The sequence below is a fragment of the Sus scrofa genome, chromosome 9 (assembly GCF_000003025.6).
Source record: "Sus scrofa isolate TJ Tabasco breed Duroc chromosome 9, Sscrofa11.1, whole genome shotgun sequence".
Lineage (NCBI taxonomy): Eukaryota > Metazoa > Chordata > Mammalia > Artiodactyla > Suidae > Sus > Sus scrofa.
This window is the reverse complement of record NC_010451.4, coordinates 136740465-136747132: the sequence shown is the minus strand read 5'-3', so window position 1 is coordinate 136747132 and position 6668 is coordinate 136740465. Positions and strand designations below refer to the sequence as shown.

Here is a 6668-nt window from a genome sequence, read left to right as displayed (position 1 = left end):
CAGCGGAAACGAATCTGACTAGCATCCATGAAGTTGTGGGTTCAGTCCCTGGCCTTGCTCAGTGGGTTAAGGATCCGGCGTTGCCATGAGCTGTAGTGTAGGTCACAGACACGGCTCGGATCCCACGTTGCTGTGGCTGTGGTGTAGGTCGGCGGCTACAGCTCCGATTAGACCTCTATTTTGGGAACCTCCATATGCCACGGGAGCACCCCTAGAAAAAGGCAAAAAGACAAAAAAAAAAAAAGAAAGAAAGTTAAACACATTTTGTATAGTCCCATGATCTTGCTCCTAGCTATTTACCCAAGAGAAATGAGAACTGTTCCCAGAAAAACCTGTGTGGCCCTTCTATTCCTAATTTGCCCCAAACTGGGTGAACAGACTGAGGTCCATCCCTACGTGGAATAGGAATCAGTATTAAAAAGGAACAAGCTATTGATTCAGGGACCGACATGGGTGAATCTCAAATGCTTTCTACTAAGTGTGAAAAGTCAGACGTAAAAGGCTGTGTACTGTGTGAGTCCATGTGCATGTGACAGTCTTGAAAAGGCAGATCATTAGGACAGAAAGCAGATCCCTGGCTGCCGGGAGTGGGAACAGGGCACACGGGCCGCTTTTGGGGAGGCGAAGCTCTTCTCCCTCTTCACGGGTGTCATGGTAACACAACCTCTACCTTCACCAAACTCCACCAAGTGGGGATTTTTCTGAAGGCAAATGAATCTCAATAAACCAGACTTAAACATCCTTCAGTGAGCATCTGGTTGTAAAGTCATGTTGATTCAAGCTGCCTCAGGAAAAGGAGAGTTTATATTAAGATATCACAAAGAAAGTGGGTCTCTTTGGACGTTCGAAACAAGAGCTGCAGTTGCTCAGGCTCAGAGAGACAGGAGACGAGCACGTCTGCTTGGGGCTGATTTTCAGCATCTCTCCTCACAAATTGAGCCCACGGCCACTGTGCCTCACCTGGGCTCCTGGGCCAGACCCCCTCCAGGTCCCAGAGGCAGGCACCTGGGCGGGCCATCCTTCTGCCCACTGGCAAACACACGGGACCTTGGGCCAAGCATCATCCGCCAGCAAATCAATGGCTAGGTAGGCAGCAAAGAAGGGGGGAAGTCTGGGGGGCTGCGGACAGTTCCACCCGGGGTGGACATTGTGCTGATGGGCCCATGACCGACAGGTTGTTAGCCTCCCATCACCTCTGCGTACAGGACAAAGGCCTGAGCGTGACAGAGAAGGCCCATCTTACCTTTCCATCCTGCGCTCTTGTCAAGCTCCCAAGGCCCCTATCCTCCGGCCTAGGACTGCGTGATGAAACCACTACTTCGCTCTTTCCCGGCTTTGGTGGGGCCCGGAAACCTCCCTCCTTCTGGAAGTCCTTTTCCTGGGTTCCTTCTTTGCGGACTTGACCACCTGGAGTACTCCGGGACTCTGCGGGGCACTACTGCCCCTGGCAAGCCTCCCATGAAAGCTCCAGGCTCTCCAGCCCCACCCCACCTTGTAGGCCAGGGGCTGCCTGTATTTCTCCTGTTTACAAGATTCAAAAGATGGCCCCGTTTGGAACACTGGTGTGTGTGTGGGGTATTAAAATGCAGACTGAGGAGCTCCTGCTGTGGCGCAACGGGGGGGGGGGGGGGGGAATGGGCAGCATCTTGGGACTTGGGTTCAATCCCCCGCCCAGCACAGTGGGTAAAGGATCTGGCGTTGCCACAGCTGTGCCTTACCTCAGGGTTGTGGCTGGGATCTGATCCCTATCCTGGAAACTCCATATACTATGGGGTGGCCAAAAAAAAAAAAAAAAAAAAAGAAAAGAAAAAACCACGCAGAAAGGCGACCTGTGTAGGGCAGGGGGGCCCCCCTCCTGGGCCAGGCACTGTGATTGTGTGCTCATCCAGATACTTCCATCGCTGTCTTCCCCGTGCACCCGCAGGGGCAAGGTGGGGCTGCAGGCCCGGCCCCACCATGGGGGCGGCAGTGAGGTCAGGCCACTCTGGCCAAGCATTTCATGGACAGGGTGACATGCCTTCGTCAAGGCTGTTGGCAATGTCTGAGACAGAGCATGAGCCCCAGGGCGCAGCTCTGCGGATAAATTCAGCCCTGCAATGTGGCTTCCCGTGTGGCTCAGTTCACCGAGGGCCCGCTCGGTGCCAGGTGCCCTCCCCGCTGGGATGACACTAGAGCAGCATGTGCCTTCCTTGTCACATGCTCACAGTCAACAGGGGAGACAGGTATTAATCAGTTTGCTACTAATTATAATTCAAGTCTATCAGATTCTCTCCTTTCAGCTGAAGGAGGCTTGTAGCACATGTTTGGATAATCGAATTCCGCACTATATCACACAGGCCTGTTTTCTGTGCTGACACCTGACTGCAGCCCGCGAATCGCTCTCCGGAAACCTCTTGAACACAAAGCCGCAGGGCCTTGGGCAGGTAGGCTGTTTCTCTGGGGTACTTTGCTCCCCCATGTCTCACCACGGCATCCATCTGGGGCTGGAGCACACGGCCCGGGACATTTGGAATCTGCAGCAGGGCAAGGCCCTAAGGTGCAGTCTGCCCACAGGATCGGCTGGCCCGGATCCCTGCTCAGGGACAGCTGCAGCTTCCACAGTCACGACTAGACTGACACGTTGATGAACTTGGACCAGACTGTGGTGCTGCGTGGGCCCTGCCTGGAGGGCGAGGCAGGCAAGGGCTGCGTGGAGTCGGGGTATGTGGGGAATGAGGGCTTGCCCTAGGAATTCTGGGCATCGATGTCAGCGTGAAAACACGTGGGGTCATTTATTTTCATACCTTCTTGGTGGAGCGTAAATGTTTGAAAACCCATGCATTTTGAGACGGATAAACAGGATAACTGACTCCGGAGTGCACTTTGGGATGCGGGGGGAGAAATATTAAAAAGGACATGGTCAGATCAACGGGTAGAATTGCCATATGGACCAAGAATACATACACATATCTTGTCAATATAAATCTACAAATTTAGTAAGTGTACTGTGGCTCCGTAAGGTAACACCCCTGCTCACAGGAAAGATATACCCAAGCGGACAGGGGTGAGGGGGCTGTGGCAGATGGAACTCACCTACAAATGATTCAGGAAATAATAGGTCTCTGTATAACGGGCTCTTCGAGCATCTACGACAAAGCTGCTCGGCTTTCTGGCTGGCCTGGCGCGGGCTCTCCTTGCTGATGGAAGCCTTCAGCAAAGCTGTAAAATTCAAAGCTCATGCAGCCTTGGAAAAGACGGCCCAAGCCTGATTTCTCTTCTCTAATTCGCTCTGGGCCTTGCGCGGACGGCAGGACTCTGTGTTCTGTTGGGTTCTTTCCGGAACCAGCTCCTTCGCATTATTCTCTCTAGGATTTCAACTTAGAGTTTTCTGGGCTTGGACCCATGAGCAGATATTTTCTGGAGGCTTATTTTAGTTACGGGAATGGATGACCTTTGATGCACACATCCCGCCAAAGGTGGGACAAGGCAGAGCTATAAAAAGTGCCCTAAAGGGTTCGAGCAGAATCCTCCCTCCGCACTCACCAGCGACTCGGCCTCCCGCAAGTTACTTAACCTCTGAGGGATTCATTCCCCAGTCCCTACAGTGGGTGTCTCCTAGGGCCAGTGTGGGGCCTAATTAAGAGGACTGAGGAACGTGTGGCACCAAACACATGCTCAAGAAAGCTCAGCTATTACTGCGTCTAGAACATCAAAACCCAGAGGAAGGCGTAATTATTGTTATTACCCTATTTGTATTCGCATTTTGACTCAGCAGAGACAGTCATCGTTATAGCAATGCCAATGGCTCCCATGAATTCCGGGGTTCCTTCTGGCCAGTCGCTGTAGGTTGCGAGGAACACCTCCTTTAACCCCAGGACTTCATCACCGAGGCGGGCTTAGGAGCCCATTTCGAAGATGAGGACTTTGAGGCCCGATGGCCCCGAGACCAGTCCTGAGGCCTCCCCCCTCCACCGCCCGATACTGACACGCTGATGGGAGTCGAGGCTCCAGCCCCTGCTGGCGGCGACTGGACTCTCCAGCCCAGGTAACCGTTGCCCGGGGGCCGCAGCAACTCTGTCTGGTCCTCCCGCTGCGCCCGCGAGGGAGGATTTGGGCCGCACAGTTCATACTTGAGTTTCAAAGAACCGGCTTCCAAATTGCCTTCCAGGCTGGGTCCGATGCGTCCTGCCCGGGTGCCCGAGCCCGGGTGGTCGGGGCCCCGCGCCCCCCGCGCGCCGCCCTGCGCCCAGGCCTCAGCTCCGCCCGCGCTGGCAGCCCCGAGCGGTCCGGGCTGCGGTGGCGGTGGCGGCGGCGGCGGCGGCGGTGGCGGGAGGAGGAGCAGGAAAAGCCACCGGGGGAGGAGGCGGAGGCGGAGGCGGAGGCGGAGGCGGCGGCGGCGGCGGGCGGGGCCGGGCGGATTTAAAGCCCATCGAGGGGGTGGGGAGGCCGGGAGGAGGCAGGAAAGGACGCGAGCGGCGCGCTGCGGCGGGCTGGGCGCTCGGAGGCCGCGGAGACCCGCGCGGAGCCCAAAGTTTGCGCGCAGCCCCCGGGCGGCGGCGCGCGGGAGCCGGGACCGCCCTGCGCGCCGCCCTCGCCCCGCGGGACCCGCGCCGCCCCGGCCGCGCCGAGGGTGGCGGGCGGCCAGGCGGAGGCGGCCGGGAGCGGCGCCGCGGCAGGTACGGAGTTGGTCGCGAGCGCGGCGCCAAGTTACTTTGTGGCCGGCGGGCGGGCGGCGGTCCCGGCGTCATTGTCTGCGCGCTGGCCGCCCGGGCCGAGGACGCCGGGCGCCGCGGGGGCGCGGCGGGCGGAAGGGCGTCGCCTCGGGTCGGGGGCTGCGGCGCGCAAGGGCGGGGACCCGGCGCGGCGCGGCGCGATCGCGACCCCGGGCAGCGGGGGAGCCCGGGCGGCGCCTGCGGGACCATCCCGCCCGACGCCGGCGGCTCGCGGGCCGGGCCGGGGCTGGGACAGGGGCTGCCCCGCCGGCCGTCAGGCCAAGGCCGCGCTCCCGGGCCGCCCGGGGGGTGGGCGCCCTTGCAGCCCCCGTGCGCCCGCGCCGGGCCACTGGGGCCCGGACACCCCCGAGGCGGAGCGCGGCCGGGCCTCGGGATCTCTCCCTTGGGTTCCGCTGGTGTCCCCGTTACCCGCCGCCGCCGCCGGGGCCCAGCCCCAAGTGGAGGGCTCGCGGATTAGCCGCCTGCCCGCCGGGGAAATGTGATAAGAGCTGAACAGAAGGAAATTTCTGATGCAACTCTCCGCCTCTGCCGATCGCCTCTCCAACGCCTGCCTGGCGACAGCCCAGGAGCATGTGCGTTATGGAAATGAGGGTAGTCTCCACTTTTTATTGTGTTCGTCTTTTTTGGGGATTGGAAGAAATGCCAACTTTGTGTCGTTTGCTTTGAAGAAACGGTGGGTCAAGTAGGAGAGCCACAGGTGACTTCGCCGGGGCCTGGATCTTTCTGACGCGTTGGAGAGCAGGCTTTCTTGCAGACACTGTACCCAGCTTCATGCAGGAGATGCGAAGAAAAAGCCCAAACAACTAGTGCTTGTGAGTAAACACGCGTGATTGCACAACTTTCTCTTTGTTGCTGTTGACGAGGCCCCGCGAGGAGCACTTTGTTTCTGAAAAAGCTGATTCCGCCGTTTGGAGCCCCCGAGTTTCAGAAATGGTGCTTTCTTGAACGTTTCGCTCAGTTTTACTAAGAACACATGTCAGCCCAGCAGCACGCTTTGACTGCGGTTTACAGCACTAAGCTGGCCATTTTTCCGCGAGCCGACCTAGACTTTCCCTCCTTCTTTCCAGGAGGAAAATTAGGTAGAATCTAGGTTTCTGCAGCAAAAGCAGTTCTGACTGATGGCAATGGAGGTGTCCTTTAGGGTAGTATTTTATTAGGGAAAAGCCCGGAAAGCAAAGTGTTTCCAGGCGTGATTCTAGGTGAGTGGGTTTTTCTGTTCAAAATCAGAACTGAAGGATGACTGCGCCTAATATTCGAGTTTTCCTGGGAACCCTTGAGAGAAGACGGCCACCGCAGGGAGGGAATTTGAGGGCACAGGGAGTTACGCACCCAGCAAGCTGCGGTGTAACTCGGAAGTGTAGCTACGGATACTTCTGTAGCATTTCCCACTTTGAGAGGCATGTTCAAAGCCTAACTGCTTTTGATCCCTTACAGCCCCCGTTCCCCACTTTACAGGTCTGGACACCAAGGCTCAGGAGGTTCCTTGGCATGCCCAGAGTCACGTGGCCAGCAAATGGCAGAGCCCAAGCTTTCGGGTTTTGTAGGTTTTTGGTTTTTTTTCAGTCCTGTGTGGTTCATGCTCTGTACAAGTACATCGGCCTCTAAAAGAGAAATGGCCTCGCAGCTTCCCCTCCAGTCACCCACCCGGGGAACCAGGAGGTCCTGTTACCATTCCCACGGCCCCCACCTGCCAGGTTTCTGCCTGCCACCAGGCTGTTATCAGTGTTTTCTTTTGTCCACTCACTTTTTGTCCTTACATACACACTGATGTGAGAGGAAACTCATGTAGTCATGAGTCTGATACGGTAGTTTTGCTTATGTAATTACAACTGTGTTTTAATAAAAAGTAGGCGTTCCCGTTGTGGCTCAGCAGGTTAAGAACCTGACATAGTGTCCGTGAGGAGGCGGGTTCGATCCCTGGCCTCGCTCGCTCAGTGGGTTAAGGATTCAGTGTTG

The 6668-nt window shown here is 57.3% G+C and overlaps 1 protein-coding gene across 6 annotated transcripts in view; it reads left to right on the top strand.

The window, feature by feature from the left end:
- GRB10 (growth factor receptor bound protein 10) overlaps positions 4581 to 6668 on the top strand; it is a 162190-nt gene continuing 160102 nt past the window's right edge. For 4 of the 6 annotated variants that reach the window (XM_021101957.1, NM_001134965.1, XM_021101960.1 and 1 more), the window contains 2 exon segments: positions 4588 to 4655; positions 5381 to 5524. The gene's annotated coding sequence lies outside the window, so the exon portion shown is untranslated. 6 annotated transcript variants of the gene reach the window in all.